Source organism: Synchiropus splendidus, chromosome 3 (assembly GCF_027744825.2).
Source record: "Synchiropus splendidus isolate RoL2022-P1 chromosome 3, RoL_Sspl_1.0, whole genome shotgun sequence".
In the NCBI taxonomy this organism is placed as follows: Eukaryota; Metazoa; Chordata; class Actinopteri; order Syngnathiformes; family Callionymidae; genus Synchiropus; species Synchiropus splendidus.
Genome location: NC_071336.1, coordinates 4,401,427 through 4,423,060, shown reverse-complemented (window position 1 = coordinate 4,423,060; position 21,634 = coordinate 4,401,427). Strand labels below are relative to the sequence as shown.

The 21,634-nt window shown below is 41.8% G+C and overlaps 1 protein-coding gene across 34 annotated transcripts in view; it reads left to right on the top strand.

The window, feature by feature from the left end:
* Positions 1 to 8,305: 8,305 nt before the first annotated feature.
* The window catches only part of LOC128755624 (receptor-type tyrosine-protein phosphatase delta-like), a 330,651-nt gene continuing 317,322 nt past the window's right edge, over positions 8,306 to 21,634 (top strand). For all 34 annotated transcript variants that reach the window (XM_053859413.1, XM_053859410.1, XM_053859408.1 and 31 more), the window contains exons 1-3: positions 8,306 to 8,451; positions 8,584 to 8,704; positions 8,794 to 8,828. The gene's annotated coding sequence lies outside the window, so the exon portion shown is untranslated. The remainder of the gene's footprint in view (positions 8,452 to 8,583; positions 8,705 to 8,793; positions 8,829 to 21,634) is intronic.

The following is a 21,634-nucleotide window of genomic DNA, read 5'->3' as shown; positions in this document are numbered from 1 at the left end:
TGGCTATTTTATGCACTGTGCACTTAGCATGGTTTCCTATGGCATATAAATATTGATGATCTGTGTCAATAAAGTGTGAGACTCCCATCCTTCAAAAGCCCAACAGAGTTGTTTCTTTGTTTTTTTGTTGTATGTATGACCATGAACAACACCAATTTGTTAGTTGTTGGGTGAGTTAACCTGGCATTCTTGATAGTTTACAACTAAATATGACACAACTGTTACCTCTGTATGAGGTCAAATTCACTTCATTCAGATATGTTTGATCATCAAGACTACATATAAATGTTCTATAAATTCATACATGACAAGTACGGTTTCTTATGCTGCAATTGTAAATTTCATAGGCTGACATATGCCACAACGTACCACTGTATACAAGTATTTGTAATGGTATATTACCCATTACTCATTTAATCTCATGGCATGTAAATGAAGTTGTACAAAGCAGATTTCCCTGCTGACGATATTCACTTTCCATGCAGAAAACCTCTAAGTCATGGTATGGTATCTAAATGTCCCCATTGTGGGAAGAATAAAGACAGTCTTCACCTTCACCTTCTTCTGCCGCTTATCCGGAGTCGGGTCGCAGAGGCAACGTTCGGAGCAAGGAAGCCCTAACTTCCCGATCCGCACAAACCTCCTCCAGCTCTTGCCGGGGGATCCCGAGGTGTTCCCAGGCCAGACCAGAGACAGAATCTCTCCAGCGAGTCCTGGGTCTTCCCCGGGGTCTCCTCCCAGTAGGACATGTCCGGAACACCTCCCCAGGGAGGCGTCCAGGGGGCATCTGGATCAGATGCCCGAGCCACCTCAGCTGGTTCCTCTTGATGTGGAGGAGCAGCAGCTCCACCCCAAGCTCCTCCCGGATGACCGAACTCCTCACCCTATCTCAAAGGGTGCGCCCAGCCACCCTGCGGAGGAAACCCATCTCAGCCGCTTGTATCCGCGATCTCATCCTTTCGGTCACTACCCAAAGCTCATGACCATAGGTGAGGGTGGGAACGTAGATTGATCGTTAAATCGAGAGCTTCGTCTTGTGACTCAGCTCCCTCTTCACCACGACAGTCCGATACAGCAACCGCATCAGTGCTACCGCTGCACCAACCCGTCTATCAATCTCATGCTCCCCTTTTCCCTCACTCGAGAACAAGACCCCGAGATACTTAAACTCCACCACTTGGGGCAAGAACTCTCCACCGACCTGGAGAGAGCAAACCACCTTATTCCGGTCGAGAACCATGGCCTCAGACTTGGAGGTGCTGATACTCATCCCGGCTGCTTCACACTCGGCTGCAAACCGCACCAATGAGGCCAGCAGAACAACATTGTCCGCAAATAGCAGAGATGAAATTCTGTGGTTCCCGAACCAGATCCCCTCCGACCCCTGGCTGCGCCTAGAAATTCTGTCCATAAAAGTAATGAACAGAACCGGTGACAAAGGGCAGCCCTGGCGGAGTCTAACATGCACCGGGAACAAGTCTGATTTACTGCCGGCAATGCGAACCATGCTCCTGCTACGGTCATACAGCCCCTAGCAGTGGGTTCCGCACCCCATATTCCCGGAGCACCCCCCACAGGACACCACGAGGGACACGGTCGAACGCCTTGTCCAAATCCACAAAGCACATGTGGACTGGGTGGGCAAACTCCCATGAACCCTCCAGCACCCAATGGAGAGCTGGTCCACTGTTCCACGACGGGACGAAAACCACACTGTTCCTCCTGAATCCGAGGTTCGACTATTGGTCGAAGTCTCCTCTCTAGTACCCTGGAATAGACCTTTCCAGGGAGGCTCAGGAGTGTGATCCCCCTGTAGTTGGAACACACCCTCCGGTCCCCTTTTTCAAACAGGGGGACCACCACCCCGGTCTGCCACTGTCCTCGACTGCCACGCGATGTTGCAGAGACGTGTCAGCCACGATAGCCCTACAACATCCAGGGATTTCAGATACTCAGGACGGATCTCGTCCACCCCCGGGGCCCTACCACTGAGGAGCTTACGAACAACCTCGGCCCGGGTGATTAAAGAGCCGTCCGAGTCCTCAGCCCCCGCTTCCTCAATGGAAGACGTGACTGCAGGATTGAGGAGACCCTCAAAGTAATCACCTAGTGGGTGCTTCGGTGTGGGCGACGGACGGTTTGCCAGAATTTCTTTGAGGCCGACCACTAGTCCTCCTCCATGGCCTCTCCGAACTCCTCCCAGACCCGAGTTTTTGCCTACACGACTGCACGGGAAGTGGCACGCTTGGCCTGCCGGTACACGTCAGCTGCCTGGACCACTCAGACTCCATGTCGCCTACCTCCCTCGGGATCTGGGAGCTAAAGACTCGACTGAGAGAGGGTCCCGCAGGCGTTCCCAGCAGACCCTCACAATACGTTTGGGCGTGCCCGGTCTGACGGGCTTCCTCCCCTGCCAGCGGATCACACTCACCACGAGGTGGTGATCAGTTGACAGCTCTGCCCCTCTCTTCACCCGAGTGTCCGAGACACACAGCCGAAGGTCAGATGACACAACCGCAAAGTCAACGGCCAAGGGTGTCCTGGTGCCATGTGCACTTGTGGACACCCTTGTGCTCAAACATGGTGTTCGTTATGGACAAACTGTGGGTGGCACAGAAATCCAGTAGTAGAACACCGCTCAGGTTCAGATCGGGTAGGCCGTTCTTCCCAATCACGCCCCTCCAAGTCTTGCTGTCATTGCCTACATGGGCGTTGAAGTCTCCCAGTAGAGCAATGGAGTCCCCGGTTGGGGAACTGTTAAGTACCTCTCCCACTGACTCCAAGAAGGCCGGGTAGTCTGCACTGCTGTTCAGCCCATAAGCCGTGACCGCTGTGAGACACCTGTTCCCAACCCGTAGGCGTAGGGACGCGACCCTCTCGTTCACCGGGGTAAACCCCAACACGAAGCTGCAGAGCTGCGGCACTATGACCAAGCCTACGCCAGCCCGCTGCCTCTCCCCACGGACAACTCCAGAAAAGTAGCGAGTCCAGCCTCTCTCAAGGAGTTGGGTTCCAGAGCCCAGGCTGTGGGTGGAGGAGAGCCCGACTATATCTAGCCGGTACCTCTCAACCTCCCGCACAAGCTCAGGCTCTTTCCCCCCCAGCCAAGTGACATTCCATGTTCCAGAGAATGTTCACACGAACCAGGTCGTCGGGTCCCCCACCCCCGACTGCTACCTAGTCCTCTTTGCACCCAACACTTATGACTCCCTCTGCACGTGGTGGGTCCGCAGGAGGGATGGCCCATGTCGTCTTTTCGGGCAAGGCCTGGCCGGACCCAAGGTGCTCGCATTCGAGCCCCAACCCCAGACCTGGCTCCAGGGTGGGGCCATGCCGGGCGACGTCACAGTCCTTGTTTGTATTGTCTTCATCAGGGACCTAGGACCTGTTTGCCATGGGAGACCCTACCAGGGGCATAACGCCCCCGACAACATAGCTCCTAGGATCATTCGAGGTACACAAACTCCCCCACCACGATAAGGTTGCAGTTCCAGGGGGAGATAAAGACAGTCTAATTTATCCATGTATGAAAAGTTATGTACTTAAAGCAAAAATACTTAAAGCACTTCTAATCTTATCTGAAACACAGATGTAAAATATAATTTCCTTTGCAATTTCCTCATATATCACCTGCATTTTACTTGTTTCATACTTAATTCTTTAAACTGCTTTGTATCACAATGCAAAAGAAAAGAAAAAAAACTCACAAGGAAATTAACTCACGAGGCACAAATAATAGAAATGCTTGGTGGTGGCACTCGCGACAAACACACGAGAAAATGACTATAACGTGAGGAAAAACAAAGGGTGAGTTAAACAAAGCATTCACACACAAGCTAATCGAGAGAAGTAAAAGCAATCAAAAAATAAATAAATAAAATAAAAGCACAAGTGAAAAGAAACATAACAGGTTGGCTAGTTTTAATGAGTTTAGTGTAGCTCCTGAGTTTGGTTATTATCATCGGTGCAAGACACAACACATGCTTCCAGATGACACAAATTGGGGACACTTCACTGTGAAAACGAGTATGGTAGCAGTGCTAATCAAACGTGTGTGACATTATTAAAAACAAATAAATTTCCTCTGACAACAACAACAGTTAGCGGCATACTAACCGCCAACGTAGCTGTTTGCTCAGGGTTGTCCACTACCACTGATCAAACACGAAATGCATCATTATACCGTGACGTCGAAGGGGTTCGGTCATCCAAAAGTTGCATCGCCTCTTCAAGCAAAACAAAGCCTTATGAATGCTTTTACCGTCCATCGCGGCTCAAACTCCTCCAGAACTGTGATTTGCTTCAGCCGACGCCAGTGATACAAAGGAATCTCGGCCAAAGCACACTTGTGTTTAGTTAAAAGGTAAAAGGAAAATCCTATGTAATTGATGAAAAATTGTAGCCATTCACACGTGTGTTCTCGTACACTGAAACAAATTGCAGGATTTATTTCTTTATTAACTTTAAATAAGTGTTTTATAATAAGTGATTTTATCACTTCTCTTCTGCATGATTTTATTGTACTTTGGAGTGTTTCCAGACAAATCCACAACATAATTTACCTCACTTGCTTTTAAACAGCAGACCAAACTTTGATAAAGTTTTTAAGTGAGACGTCACTTTGGCCATTAGCTCTGCTAGGTCGATTCTTTGGTGTTGAGCGTCCGCCAATGAACGTGAAGGTGTGTGGTTAAGTTAGCGGCGCATCAGGTTTAATAATGTTTGTTGCGCATTTAACCGGCTTCTTCGCTGTAAGTACATGGGAAGAGGAGCACCACGGCAGCCCTGCTTCTACTGACGGGCGAATTGCGCATCAGCACAGATCTATAGTGTTTTAAAAGAATGTGACAGAATCCATGTAATCTATACACGTTGTTATCTCGTCAACCGGTTGTAAATGTTCAGGATTTAATGTCATCACATCGCCCTCCTCTATCTCCATCTCTTCATTTGGTGAAACTGGATCACTTCCCACAGCACAGCGGTTTAAAAAACACTTGCCTTGATGACGACGTACTCCATACCATCTGGAATACTGGAGCCCCATTCTACTCTGAAGGCTTCTGCTGCTTTTGCATGTTTGAAAATTAGAGTCAGTAGAATGGTGACAATAAGCCAACCTTTTCCACCTCTGATCTCCTGTCTTTTCTACTGTTTCTGCTGGACAGTGGTAGAGCAGTCTCCATGCTCAAAGTTTTACTGGCTGCCATAATGGAAGAGGTCACCTCGCGGACTAACTTTCTATCTTCAACAGACCTCTCACCAACCGGTTCTTGAAAGGAGCCTGCACTGGGTGCTTCTGGTGTCCTGCACTCATTAATATCAGCCTCTGGAACAATCTGCTCTGGACGTCCTCTCGTTCAAAACAGCTCTACTCCTCGCGGCATTCAGAGCTCTACTGCCTCTTCGTGGCATAGAGAGTCAGTGACCTGTGTGCTCTGTCTGTCAAGCTAGACTGTCTATTTTTTGGTGTACACTTCACTTTGGTCGCCATAACTAGGCACACACTGAGAACTTTCTTCTCTCCACCTCAAGGGTTGCTGCAATGCACATACTGTGTCTAGTGAGAGCTTTAGAATGTTATCTGACGAAGCTGCAGGAGCTTGGACCCTGAGAAAATCTGCTCATCTTCTACTCCCACAGTCAACCTCTTTCCACACAACATCTCTCCTCATGACTGTGGTCTGCAATTTGTCTGGCATTTCAGTCAGCAGGTTAAGAACGAGGATGATGTCACACTCCCCAAAGCATGGCTTCTCCTCCGAGGTGTTCTGGTGGGGGAAATTTGTTCACCTGTATCATGGTTAACTTAACTTTTCCAAGGGTCTGTTCACTGCAACCACCTTGGAGGGTCCTCTCCTAATCTTCCTTGGAACTACTAGGGGCCTCTGTGACCACGGGTGAAATAGTCATACGAGGTTGTGCAAAACAAATTGTTCAAATGTCTACTGATGCTGGGCTGAGCCACATTCTCGTGCACCAGTGATACAATTGTGTCTTCATGTGTGGCTGAACTATCCGCAGTCCACTGAAGCGCCCCCTTCATCTGAATCAGAATCAGAAGTTCATTCATTGTCATGGTCAGTGGGGAGCCCACCAACTAGGAAAGTGTTTTGGAATAAAGTGCTGTCAAAAATAAATAAAAATAAAAATAAATAAATAAATAAACATTAAAAAAATAATGAAATAAAATAAACAAATAAAATAACAACAAGGCTGTTCACGAATTCAACAGTCTGACGGCCGAGGGGAAGAAGCTGTTCCTCTGACTGGAGGTTCTGGTCTGGATGGACCGTAGCCTCCTGCCAGAGGGAAAAGGAACAAACAGTTCATGTTCAGGATGAGAAGGGTCGGCTCTGATCCGACCTGCACGTCTCTGGGTTCTAGAGGCATACAGGTCCTGAAGAGGTGGCAGGTTGCAACCGATCACCTTCTCAGCAGAACGTACGATGCGCTGAGGTGCCCTCTGAGATGGGAATCGCATGGGTACAAATCTGGCCGATTACTTATTACGATACACACTATAATCGGACCAGACGATTGCTTGCACATATACGTCACCACATTGATCTGTCATTTAGGATGACGCATGACGTCATCATTGAGTGAGTAGCGCAATGGTGAGTGAATGTGCCAGCACAGTCTGTCACATATAAACTGGCGTTACTGTGTGACATGGCTTAAATGAGAGCCGCCACGCCATCAGAAAAATGATGTCTTTTTGAAGATGAAATCTCAAGTGATCAAATGTATTAAAAGCAAATGGAAACAGCGAGACAAAAAGATAACACAAAACACGTTATGGTTTTTATATGGTATTTGATATTTGTGAAAAAAATCAGAAATAAACATCATAATGACTGAAATCCATTGATCACAGAACTGTGCATTAACATTGTGAAATATGAAGAAACAGACCATGTGTAGTTGTACCATTCAAGATTATAGACGTTTATTTGTCACACATATTTACTGCTGAGGTGAAATTATTTGTGCTTTTTGTTTAAATAAAATAAAACTGTATGTCACGAGTCAAGACGTGGAGCGGGACCCAAATGCAGTGGTGAAAATCACAGGAGGCAGGACCGAGTCAAAAACAATATATTAATCATGAACAAGAAAATCACAACAGAAAGCGTCACAGAACCAAATCTGGAAACAGAGAGACAGAAGCACAATGAACAGAGATAGTCACAAAAGAAACCAGGAAACACGCAGAAACAGGAAGAAACAAAACACTAACTCAGGCACCAGGGTTTAAGACAAAGTAATGAAAATAAGCTAGCAAGCGCACAGAACGGGAGCACAAACGAGGAGAGCCAATTTACCACAGGAAACAACTGAGAACTCAAAGCACAGGATCTGGAGGAGGAGTCGATCTGGCACCCGTTGCTGGAGTCCAGGTGTTCTTGTACTCAGGTGATCAGGGGTTGATTGGCTCCAGCCGCGTGCCACAGGAACAGGAAGAACGGAGGGAGAAAACAAAACAGGACTCAAGGGACCAAAATAAAAGCGGAATCATGACACCGTAAGTACTAAACGATAAAGATCTAAGGAATACAAAGTGAAAAGGTAGGTGTACAACATAATAGGTAAATGTGTGCAACTTTGAAAGTGTGCAAAAAGAGTGAAAGTAAGTGACAGTGTACGGTAATTGCTGTTTGTTGCATATTGCAGATGCCTGATGTGGGTACAGGGAGTACAACGGGGGAGTCAGCACGCAGAAACATAAATTTATTATATTATATTATTATTTTTTTGCAAGTTATTAATTATTATAAATCATTATTATTTATCTGGTATTGATTATTAAATATTAATGATGGAAAGAAGACAATTGGGATCTTGGAATTAACACTGAAAGAAATGCAAGGATATCGGTCAAACATGAATTTATTATATTATATTATTATATTTGTGCCAATAATTAATTATTATAGAATATTATATTATATAATATTAATTATTAAATATTAATGATGGAAAGAAGACAATTGGGATCTTGGAATTAACACTGAAAGAAATGCAAGGATATCGGTCAAACATGAATTTATTATGTTATATTATTATATTTGTGCAGATAATTAATTATTATACAATATTATTATTTATATACTATTAATTATTAAATATTAATGATGGAAAGAAGACAATTGGCATCTTGGAATTAACATTGAAAGAAATGCAAGGATATCGGTCAATACAGTTCGATGTTGACAGCTGTGCTTCTCGCTGGCCCCCATGAGGTGAGTTGGAGAATTGCAGTTATCATCGCATCCACCCCTCCCATCTCTTCCAGCCGACACCGGGAGCTGAGTGCGTGTGCGCGCGCGTGTGTGAATAGACGAGCGTGTCCTGGTGGAATCTAACGGCACGAGGCACGAGACAAATCTCCGCTGTTTTCTTTCTGTGCACTGCTCTCACTGTCTGCCGAGAGTGACAAGATCCCAGGTATCATCACTTCTTTACCTTTACGTGTATGTGCCTGTCGCACATGTTGTGGCAACTCTCTCTGTGGCGGGTTGCTGCCGATGCTGATGGAACACCGACTGCCGTTGTTATGGAATTTGTTCTGTCTTGCAGTTGCACCTGGAGCCTGTTTGTTTTTTTGGACTAAGAAAAGTGTTGCTGTTTTCTTGACTTTGAAAGAAGAAAGATAGGACTCCTCTGGAATTTCATTTCGGAATAAACACGGACATCCTCGGTAAGTGGACATTTTTGTTACGTAAAGAATAACTGCGTGTTCTTTTGAGTGACGATAAAACATTCATTTCTTCAACTATTTAATTGCAGTTCCCGATCATTGCTCTCCGTCGACTGTACGTAACGTAAGTACACTTTTTAATAATAAAAATATCAATTCTGCGCGTTTTTTTTTTTTTTTTTTGGTTGCTCGATTTGCTCTGATGGAAACTTGTCGTGCTGCGCACATTTGTGAACATCCCAGAACTGGGAAGTCTCCTGCCAACAGTCACACTCCAGATGGTGGGAAGATAGTTGCCACTGATCCAAACCGTCATCAATCCAACACTCTAAGGGTGGATAACAAGAAACCTTGTTTAGATTCTGAGAACAGACCACGATGTTTGAAGTTGTTGCCTGCTTAGAACGTGGACTTCATACATACTCAAATGGACTTGAGGACTGTGAAATCTGACAGCTGCTTCGTATGATAAAATATGGCTATTTTGGTAACATTTGCAAAGGTTTTTTTCTCTTTTTCTTTTCCTTTTTTATTTTAATAACAATACTACTACTACTACTACTAATAATAATAATACAAGATCATTGTTAAGCATTTCTCTGCAATGGTAAACAGCGTTCTGTCTGACACACAAACATGATGACACCATCACATGTGCGTCCAGGATCTCGTGGAGTGAAAGTGAGCTAAATAAGCATGACCAGTGGGGAGAGGTAATGCCATTACGCTCTGCCAGGCATGAGCGTAATGATAGAGATGAAGTGACTGTGGGAAATAACAAATCCAACCTATGTGGCACAGTAACACGCCTTTGTGCTCCATCATCTGGGTGTGTTTTTTGTTGTCCAAAACTGTGCTTCTAACTCTAATATAAAATGTTTAATCAGAGGCAAGATCGTCGCTGCGCGTTGCTTGCTCAGCTGTTTCATCCTGGTTGAACCTTAAGAATGTTTTCGGTCTTTTCATGCTCAGAAACAGCAGATTCAGAGGAGACATCCAGATATGAGGCACTTTACATGTTCCTTCCCGTTAAGTTTAGAATCAAATACAACTGTGATGTAGACTTCTATGCTCTCATGCATCCACCGATTCATGAGGCACTCTAATAAGAGAAAATGGTGTCTTTGAGGTTTGAAGTGCGTTTTGGAAAGAGCAGAACCTTTAACATGATCTGTAAGTGGTTGAGTGAAGTTAACAGGCTGATGGTTTGTATTTTATTTGGTTCACTCCGAGTGTATCCTCTGATCAATTGGTCAAGTGGATGCTTGTTATTGAACTGTTGCTGTACAAATTCACATTTAGATTCAAGAGAGAGCGACACTTGTATGTTGAAATTCAATGAGATATATGTTTTTATGATGAACAATTGCTGGAAGAAGAAAGTGAATTTTGCTTGTGAGTGCAGAGGTGAATTTTATTGCAGCTCTCTGCATGTGATTCAGATGTGGCTACTCATTGCATCCAGCATTTACCGAACTAGAACCGATCTACTATAGACAGGTGCAGTACTGTAAAAGCATGCGTGGTATGTATGTAGGAACAATAATTATTTGCTGACACATAGTTCAACACTGTTCATCAAACTAAGATAACATGTTGGTCAAATTCATGCCAACAGGCAAACAAAAACTCATCAATGTCTGTTTTTATGTAGAAGTTCAGCTGTAGCAGCGCAAGAATGCTGACACAGCCAATGAATTTGCCACATCTCCACATTTACGCTTGAATCACCAATTACTAATGAGAACTCCGATGCTGAGTCTTCCAGCACTCTGGCAAACCATACAGGTTTTATGTGCTTGCTAAAGTTGGTTCCCACAAGAGGGCTCTCTGGTTCTGAAAATGGCAATTGCATTTAATTATTTTTGTCAGAAACAATCTCAATCAGAAAATGTAGTCATTTGACGCACACTAGACTTGCTCAGGTATCTCATGGAACTCTGTGCACCTGAATGAATCCTTCTGACTTGAATTCAGTGATCAAAAAATCTCCTTCCCATCAGCAGTTACCACTGCTAGTCGGACTCTGTCACCTTACGTTCATCTTCCCTGCTCACATCCATCCTCTTCATGTTCTCCTTAATCACATCTCCGAACCAAAGTGGTCTTTTGTCTTCTTTTACCCAGCACTTTCATCGCAAACATGACTACATTGCAACACGTTTTCTACCTTGTCTCCACATGCCCAGACCACCTCTCTGGCCTCCCCAACTTTGTCCACAAACTTCAGTAGTATGAAAACTCAGAATCTTCGATTCTGCCTTTGTGACAGAGTGACTGTTTCTAGTCCATACATCATGGCAAGATTCACTACTGTCCAATTACAAATGTCACGGGGTAAAGCATATCTAAGAATTATTAAGAATTTTATGAGGCTGACTCAAAGCATTTGAGTCACTGGTGATTTACCCATATCCCTCAGATGATTTTCTAATTGCCAAACAGTCACTGAAATCTCATGTTTGCTGTGCTAGATTGGATGATCTTGCTCCAACGAACGGTCTGGTTCTGAAACTTGCAGTTCGATTACATTCTCCCGGGTCAATCAAGCCATCAAGTTTCTTAAAATAAACACCATGGCTTGTTCTCCTAAGAGAAAAAAAGAGAAAAAAATGCTCAGATTTTGAGGAGTGGATGACACTCATTTTTCTGAGCACAATTGTCCAGTTTTTTGCTTGGGTCACTGTGACACGATAATAGGCAATTAGGAGGGGTTTTTTTGCGACGATTGAAACCACTTCCAGCCAAAGTGAGTGAAGCGGTCCCTATATCCTGTGTTTTACTGAGGAGGACGCCTTAAATGCAGCCCAACACTGCACACTATCGCAGTTTCCCATGGGTCACTTTTAACGAGGCTGCGCTGTCAGATAATTAGATACACCTGGCATTTGAGTCATCCCAAAATAAAAATGTCTGCGCCTGCCAACATGAAAGAGGAAGTAATAAATAAATAATTCCGCACAGCCGATTCTGTGACTGTTTTATTTATTTATCCCTATGCTGGTGAACCGAGCAGTTGGCGTTTGTGCAAGCTGATGCGTTTTGCCAAGCCTACTGGTGTCCTTCCCAGGCAGCCCATCACTCACGAGAGTGCCAGTGGATGCTGAGACGAAATGTTCCCGTGCAGCTAAATTTAACATGCCTCTTGAATGAAGAGACCTCATTACAATTCTAAGACAGTGGCCAGACAATACAAATAATAGCAATGTAATAGCAAGAGAATCACCAAACCATCGTCGTCGCACACTGCTGTAGATGACACCGGCACAAGTGTGTGTGTTTGTGTGTTTCCAAGCAGTAAACATTGGGGATTGCTGGAGCTGACGCATGAGCATAAGAACTAATTGGCCATTACAAGTGCTGGGTGATTAATTGTGCCCAGTCAAACACCTTTTTTTTTCTTGCGTGATGAGAAAATTCTGCGTTGACTGAAACTGACTGTGTGAAGTTTGTTACTGAAGCCAGCCATTCATCAGACACTGATGAAGTTCATAGCGATCCCACCTATTCACGGTTCTTTGTCGGGATGTATGTGCTACAGTTGGACAGGGAGCTGTGGTGGGTCTTCTTTCGAGAGGAAACTCTCAAGCTTTAACCTTGACATCTCAATGAATCCAAGTGAGTCATACACTGAACAAATCTTCCAGTGTTACAAGTAAAACTTGAAATGAAAAGCTTCAATACAATCCTCAATTCTCAATCAATAGGAAATGATTGAACTAATAAATGAACACATTCTTACTAACTCAGACCACTGTGAGCTACATGCTGGTGAAGTGGAACAAAATAGAAATGAGATGTGCTGTTCTAACATGACGGCACCCAGGTACTACTCGTGCCCACTATTACTGCTGTCTCTGCTCCCATCTGACAGCAAATATGATGTCAGTTTGATCCTGCTTGATCGAGAGCACATTGTCAAGTCGAGGCAGTTCCTCTGCTCGCCTTGCATCGCTGGTGATGCAGAGAAACATCATCGAACTGTGAGCAAATGTTGTAGTGATTGTCAAATCCTGATTTGAATTGGTGCAGCTTGTTCGTGTCTGAATATTGAGGTGCTTCTATCTCTCCATGCATATGCATTTCAATTTTCCTCCTCAAGTTCACTGGTTCGCAATGTTAAGTGTGTCAAATGTACTGTACAGTAAATGCCCAGAGCATGCACTTACACTCCAATCCTCAAGTTCATTCACTCAGTCCATGAGGAATAGCCAGGCAGCACAACTCACTAGGCTCTAAATTCCTGTGTTGAATATCAGTTAGCGTGTATTATTTTCATTGAAAATACTCTTAAATTGTCTACTTTAGTCCTATAATTCTTATGACTTGAAGTCACATTAGTATCATACCCACAAAGTTCCTTCAGTTTCAGGTAAGTGAAATAAATGACTAAGAGCGGACCAAGTAGAAAATTGAAATAAAATAAAATAGATATGCAGTTCACTTGGAAGGATTCAGAAGGCGGGGGATTTAGGGGGTCTTGGAATGGGAGGAATGGGAATTGTGGCTAGTTTGTCACACAAACTAACCACATATATAGAGTCGTTTTTGTTGAGCTTCTGAGCTCAGCAAAACTGTGTTGTTATTCAACCTGATTTGGCATTTGTAATTGTGAACACAATGTAAATAGATCAATGTGTGATATTTCAATGGCCTTAATTCTTGACTGGAGATGGAATCAGTTTTTGACCAAAAAACTTCAGTTTATTGTGGATTGCATTGTGTGTATATTGTTTGTATTCACTTTCTCTGTGCATTATTGTTCATCGTGAAACATCCCAACAGCAACATTTTGTTACACACCATGACAAAGTAATTATCAAAAATAAGCAGTATAATGTAAACAAACAAAAAGAGACTTTGCATCTTGCATCTGACACAGTCCTAGTCAGTTGTGTTTGGGTTTGCAGGACGAAGAATAAAATTCTTCTTCTTCTTCTTCTTCTTCTTCTTCTTCTTCTTCTTTTTCTTCTTCTTCTTTTTATTATTATTATTGTTATTATCATTATACCATTAACCATGCTTGTAGAGATAGCATATGACACTATAACATGTATATATAATAATATAAACAGGGTTTTCCCGCAAGCTACTTACAAATGACAAAGTCACATTGAATGATGAAGTCACAATGACCTACCGACCATAAAAATACAAAACACATATTTAATTATAAATATATTGAGTATTCCGCTAATATAGCTTCACTCATCACTTCAGAGCGATGAGATTTGTAGGCCTTGTGTTGACACTAAGTGCTCAAATGCGCTTTTTGCACCCTGGTCAATTCTCCGCTGAGACTGGAGCTTCCCCCTGAATCGGACTGTGGAAGCAGAGCTGTGGGGACGGCGGGGAGTTGGCCAGTGTTTCATTCATGGGCAAAAACAGAGCATTTGAGAGCTGTAATGTAAATAAACTTGTAACGTGTAATTTCATTGGTTTGATGTGATGAGACTTGGCAACACAAAGCACAGTGCTCGGTTGACTGGGCTGCAAAGCATCTGTTGAAGTTACCATAAAATGACTTTATTGTTGAGAGGGATGGCACCTTGCATTCTCTCCGTATTAACGTCCCGTTGAACTCATTAGTTGTTTTGAAAACACTAAACCAGGTATTCGCAGCATGACTCTACGATTTGCATGACTCTACTATCTGCTTGGTCGATCATGGTCGACGTAATGGACAGATGATCATAATTCAAAGAGACCATTTAAAAAAAAAAAAAAAATAAAATTAATGACCAACAACTTATTTGACACCTTTTAATCATTGCTAGGAAAAAAAAAATGTTTGTATAGGAGGCTGGTAGGAGGGATGGAGAAAGCCATGCATATTTCATTAAATAAGACGTGCATGGAGTAAATACAGTAGTGAGTGCACAGCACAGATTCCACAGGAAGCAGTTTTAGATGAGTCAAGTCAAATGGCTTTTTTATAGTAACAGGAATAACATAATCAATCATCAAATGTTGGCTCTCCCTCAGGTGACACGATTTATTTCACTTTATTAGTTTCAAAATATTATTTAGGACAATTCATATCAAACAAAAAAAAGTCTTTGTCAGATGAAAAAGATCTGCAATGGGCAGACTTCAGGTGATTTATCGTTGGTATAATTCAATCTTGGCTGTTACTTCATTATAAGTGCCGTAGGACAGTGCCAGTCTTTATGTTATCTCATTTAGTTGTTTTATCCATTGAACGTTGTTGTAAATATATAAATAAATAAATAAAATAAAATAAAATATCCTCTGAACCTTGATCCAAAATTTCAAAAATAGAAATGCATATAGGTATGATAAAGCTAAAAATGTATTTGAATACCAATGTCAACTGCAAAAAAAGAGCATCAATTTTACAGGGGTCTTCAACACAGTCCTTAAAGGACTAAGATGGTGCAGGTTTTTGTTACCTTTTCCTTCATGAGCTTTATTCATTCACAATCCTGCAGTCACCATGGATTCTGAATGCTCAGTTCCATATAATTTTAATTTAAGCCAATATGACATATATGCCAATATATGCCATTCACCCCAAGGAATTATTATCAATGATGTCATGTTGAAATGGAGTCTTTTGCCATTTACATATGTCTGAGACTAAGGAGAGTGGTAGTGTGCAGCAATCTTTCTTCTGCTATTCTCATCATCTAGCCGTTGATATGGGGAATAAAACTTGAATTTGAATTTTGAATTCCCTAAATGAAAACAAACTGTCAAGTTATAAAGGGTTACCAAAACAGGTGTCCATAAAAACCTAATGAGCATGTGCGAGATTTTTAGGTTGGAGAAAGGAAAAGGAAAGAAAAAAAAACAACTCGCTTTTGTTTGATCATGTGCTTGATGGGAAAATTGAACAGCCGTGGCTTAGAGCAGTTTCAATCCATCGGTAATCCGGTGTGTACAATTAGCTCAGTTTTCCTGAAAAAGCACGCTTGTCAACCCCCCACCACCACCCTCAGCCCTTCTGTGGGTTCGGCTGTGAATACTTAGTAGAATACCATGCCATGATCAAGGAATAACAATGAGGATTTTTAGAGGGCTCAGTTACTCAGTACACAGCTGTACTGGCAAGGGTTTGTGTAAGACCCTGGCTTCCGAGCTCACCGCTAGGTTTAAGATGACAAACAAATGTGACTAAGTATCAACAATGCTGCGGTGATCACCCTCACAGATGCGCACACTGTCTTCACTCCTGACTCCGTTTTCAAGCTACTGCTGTTGACACCCTGTCTTAAGTGTATCGCTGCAAGCTGATGAGTATTCTCGCACCATTTGTTGGCTTGGCAGCACAGGCGCTCACTTCGATGCTGCCCCAGTTTAATGCTGTCCTTTTTTCCTGATACATGTCTTCCTCCTTCTGTTCTGCAGGATATTTGTTGTGTTATATTTGCAGTTCACTTAATATTTGGTAGGTGTGTTGACAATATTCCCAACTCAGATGAGATCTCATTTTATTCTCTTATGATTTTCAAATCAGTTTCCATTGGGTTGTTAATTGACCACTAAGTGTCTTGGTGTCTAATATTTTATTCCAAGTTGACCTATGTCAATACCCGCTGGGTATTTATTCCTGGGTTTGACAATCGGCGGCTCCTGAGCCGTGTGTGGCTCTTCAACACTGTCTGTTTATTATACATAGCAAAGCAAAGATGGGAAAAAGAACTTCAAGAAAACTACTCCTTCCTCTTTCTTGGGCCTCATCATCAAAAGATCGACTATGTTTTCTGTATTTTTAAATGTGAGTTACTTCGACTTACAATATTTTTACGTATTTTATGATGAAGTAGGGAGTAATGGTTCAAAAGGGTGCTATTACCGTTTCATTTTTTAATAACACTGTGATACTGTGTAAAATACTGTGTGAAAACCCAAAAAACTGAAGAGAACTGAAGATTATTTAAAAGTCAGTTGGAACCCAAAATACATGTGAATTTAGTGTTTTGACAGACTGCGCCACACCATGCTCTCTCCAGCAGGAGTCTTGCTGGATGCAGCTGCAAGCACCTCACATGCAGCATTTAGGTTCAAATCACTTGCATATATGCTGTTGATACGACAGAAATGGACAGAATATCGTGTGAATGTGGGTATTGTTTTTGAGTGTTTCAATTGATTCAGCTCTTTGCTTTCTGGTGGAGGAAAGGTGTGCTTTTATCTGAGCGGTGTGCGTGTGGAGGGGCTTGTTGTGCACCGACCTTTGGACGAATGTCATTTATCTGGTAATAAATGCAGACTTCATGTCCTTTGAGTCAACTGGAACCCATAATACATGGAACTGTGATAATTTGGGTCATGGTAACTGGTAACATGATTTTTTTGTACCATACCTGGTGTGAAGTGAATGAAGGCAAAAGAATATTTCAAAATGTTAACTTTTTCTAGAACTAACATATAAAAATTTGAAGCTATGACCAATGAATATGGGAATACATATGGTTGAAGAACACTTGTGGCAGTTCCTTCCTTTAACTCCATTTGGAAGGCATGAAGCAATTTGTCTTTGGACATGCCTCTGCCAAGAGTGAGCCCTCTCTTTCTTCCTGCACTGCACGAAAATGTGCCATTGATAACATTAGGATTCTCTGAGTCAAGAGTAAAGGGAAAATCAATGCCAGGTGAAAATTAAATTTGGTTGAAACAGCCGTCCGACAAAGTGCAATTCGAAGACACATCTTTTATTTTCCCCAGGGTGTGGGATAGCAGGAGATGGACAGGGATTGGGGCAGTCAGAAAAAAAAAGGGCTCTTCGTGTGTGTATCTTCAATTGATGACATCGTTTGGATTATGTGCAGATCAGATGATATCATCCTGTAGACAAATCGATCACGTTGTCTGTGGACATGGGAGATGATCCATCTAGTGGCTGAGAATGAAAGAGTAGATGGAAAAGGTGGGTGAAGGTGAGAAACACTGCAAGGTGACGTCTGAGAGATTGAACCATTGACTTTGAGAAGTATGGTTGCCACGATATAACATATAGTTAAAAGTTTACCATTGACACATCTTTATAAAAAAGTTGCATATTTTTTCTTTTTGACCTCACATTCATTTCTCACTGATCGAACACAGGGAAATATTATGGGGATGCACCAATCAGGATTTTTGATTTTTGATTTTTGATACTGACTCTGATTCTGATTCATATAACTGATCAGGATTTTTGCTGCCGATCACCGCCGATCACTGATATTGATCACATGGTTTGACAATGAATTTGAATGAATCAAAATGATGAGACTTTCTGTGTACTTGATGTGAAAAAAATGAACCAATAAATCATTTAAATTTTATCGTTTTTTTTTTAAAGTTTTTATATTCCTCTTCGAGGAGACAAAAAAATCTTGGCTTTGCAGCGACTATTCTGTCAAAAGGACAACTGAAAATGAGAATTTGGTCAATCTCTATAGCCTCTGCTAAGTCCTTGAAATATTTACATACATAAATATTTACATATTGGCCGCAGTGCATTTTTGAAAGTTTCCGATCCAGACGTTTACAAAAGTTTCAGATTGAAGCGTTGGCTGTCACACGTGATCAGTCTGTTGGCAGTGACAAGTAGTGATCGGCATTCACCAATCACTGGGGATGGGTGATAACTTACCGTACACGATACCTCGCCAAACACAGTGTCCACAATGACAATTCTGCATCTCACAATAAATTCCATAAATACATGGCTCACTCTCTGCATTGGACCTGCATACATGAGCATGACAAGACTGTGACCCGCACCGCACTCTCCAGCTCCGCTGCGTTTGAATTTCTCATCTCTACGCTTAGTTAACTATTTTATTGTAAACAAAGATATAAACAAATACTGATGTTGGAGACTAACACCACTAATAAGTTTCATCATGAAAAAAAGTTTCAAGGGAGACTGACTGACACATAGGATACAATGAAAACTGATTTATCATGATAATTATCGTTAATATATTGGCGAAACCAATATATTGGTTGACCTCTACTCTGTTTTACTGACTCAAAGGTGCTAAGAAGGGATATTGCTGTGATGTGAATGTTGTTAGGAGGTCACAATCAGCGCTGCTGCCAAGACTCACTTTCCAGCATATAATACAGATGAAGCAGCCCAATTGTTCCCAGCTTCCCATGGTGCCTCCGTGAAAGACCTGTGAAAGGTCCATGACTGGTTCATGACCGCTGCTTTCACAGACCCCTGGAGTTCCGCAGCGTTAATTTGATCCCAAGCCCACTTCTCAAGCCATTGTGTCATTTGCGTTTTCTTCATTGAAGTACTTCAATGTGTGCATCCTTAATGAAAACCTACTCTACAGCAGTTTACACAAAATAATTTGTGTCTGCAAACATACACACTTGAACGTTGTTGAGTCAATTGCATCTACAATGTCAGCCGACTCTCAGCATTAAACAAAAAATGGATCTTTAAACACAAATGGTTACAAGTTTGTCTCGAGTCATGTCCATCTCTAACAAGTCTCAACGAATCAGAGAATTATGCGCGAACAGAGACATGCTCATTTGTGCAATAAGGTTCCAGTATACTGTCAAAGATGATGAAGTCAGTACCTGTATATTGGCAGTTCTTAAATGACAGTGACAATGTAGAGCACAAGGAAAAGTCCAAATGCCAACTTCAATGCCACATTCCTGGACGCCATTTCAGACCTAGACAGCTGGTCCATTTCCAGAATAAAAAGATCTTTACCTCTGGTGATATTTAGTGATTTCAGAGATGCGTTTTCTTTTCTTTAAAGCTTTATTACATGTGCCTTGTACAGTCAAAAGAATCCACTCGCCATGACTCAATTCGTTGCATCATTTTGACCGTTTCAAAAGAGAAGCCGTTTTGTTCCAGCATATAATATTTCTACTGGATTGAGAAGCTGACCAATTAAATGAACATATGAAACAGACAAGGCTATGACTGAATTAAGGCAACCAGGAAAATATGTCACCCAAAGCAGCGTATCCTGGACTGGCTTATTTCATATTTGAACAGTTAGTCAACTGTATGGACAATTCTCTGTTATACTCGACATTTTATTGAAAAAAGCAGTCACTTTAGTGAAGATTAAAATGCCAATTATGTAGCATCTTCAGAAAGTTCCGTTCGGCGTTGTTTGTGATAACCACCCACAGACTGTATTTATCAACCTGCTTCATCACACTCTTTCCTGCCATATAGCCTCAACCTCATCAAGTGCCCATTAACAAATCATTAGAATTGAATAAATGGTCCATAAAATACTATTGCTGGCAAGAGTCCAGGAAAAAGTTCATATGCGAGTATAAATCATGCACAGTTAATACCAACAAGTTATGTAATTTGTTCTCTCTCTGTGAGAGTCTCAATAAATTAGCTCTGGTGGTGTAGATGCAGGCAAAATGGGAAGAGACCAGAGATGACCCGACGATGCATTCTGCTCTCTCAGTGTATGTTCTTCAGCAAGATTAAAACATATTGTGTGGTACTCACTCACTTCTTATTTTTGTGAGCTTGTAGACAGTTGTCCAAACAACTCTCGCAGAGGAACTGGATTCTGCTAACACGATGCCTTGTTTGGTTGGTTAGCTGCACTCAACACTGTCTTTGAAAGCGCCACTGAAGTGACTATATATATCATAGTTATGGGGGTATTGTAATATTTGATTGTGTGATATATATATATATATATATATATATATATATATATCTTCTTTTTTTTTCCCAACAACTATCACAATGCTTGATTGTGTGATGTCTTCATATTTAAGTAATAATTAATAATTAATAATAAGTAATAAACACTGCCATACATAGGGATAAGGGAATGCAGTTATCAGGATTGTTTTTGTTTTTTTTGTTAGTCATTCGTGTGATACAAGGCAAGATTCATGCGCGGCAGCAGAGCAGGTGTCAATGCAGTGGAAGACAGGAACCTTGTCCTGAGCCAATGTGTCATTACAATGACATAGTCTTTGTGTCAAATGTGACTATTTGAAATACATTTTACGGATTCATAGATTATTTTTTAGATTAGGCACCATTTGTGAACAAATGTATACGTCTTGATAAGGTCGACCATTGATCCGTTATAGGTCTTGACAATAATATAGAGCTTGTGAAGTGGAAAGGTTGTCGGAAGAAAAAGAAGTGACGGATTCGGAACGGGCATTTTCAAAAAACCTTATAAAGGCACAACTAGCGCATGGAACAATGACAGACAAGTTTCAACAAGTTTCATCATGCATTCTTCTCACAACATTGTGTGTCAGAGCATGTTGCCATGTACTTTTTTTCTTTCTATTTTGCCCAAAAAAGTCCGGCTTTTACCTTTGATTTGTGGAGATTACGTTTTTGCCATTCAGCATCATAGTACTTTGCTTTTTGAAAATGTAAAATGAAATGAAATCTATTAGCCACATTTAGGGATACTTACTTCACGTCTCTTGATCTGATGCAACAGCATTGGAGCCATTTCTGTGCAGAAAAAAAATGGAAGGAATGAATGCTCAAACACAAGACTTGTGCAATGACTCGGGACAGAAAGGTTTGTTCAAATTTGTAGCATGAATCCAGTGTTAGTAAGTTATTTTAGTGATAGTAACATTACTGTTGATAGCAGCATTATTCATAATAATTGTCGGCAAACAGGGAGATTCTGTTTTTTTAATTAAAATATAAGTGATGCAATTGTTGATTTTGTCAATTTGGTTTCTGTTTATGATTGTTACATGAATTTGATTGATTTTAACCAGCATTATGACTAAGGATGTTCCGATCGATCGGTTACCGATCAAGATCAGCCGATTTGAGTGTAATTGGTGAATGGCGAACAATACCTGTCATTGCCGATCACAACACGTTCAGATTTGCCCCGCTGGTTGGTATATAAACATATCTGAATCTGTATCGGTGATCGGCAGCAAAAATCCTGATCGGAGCATCCCTTATTATGACGTGTG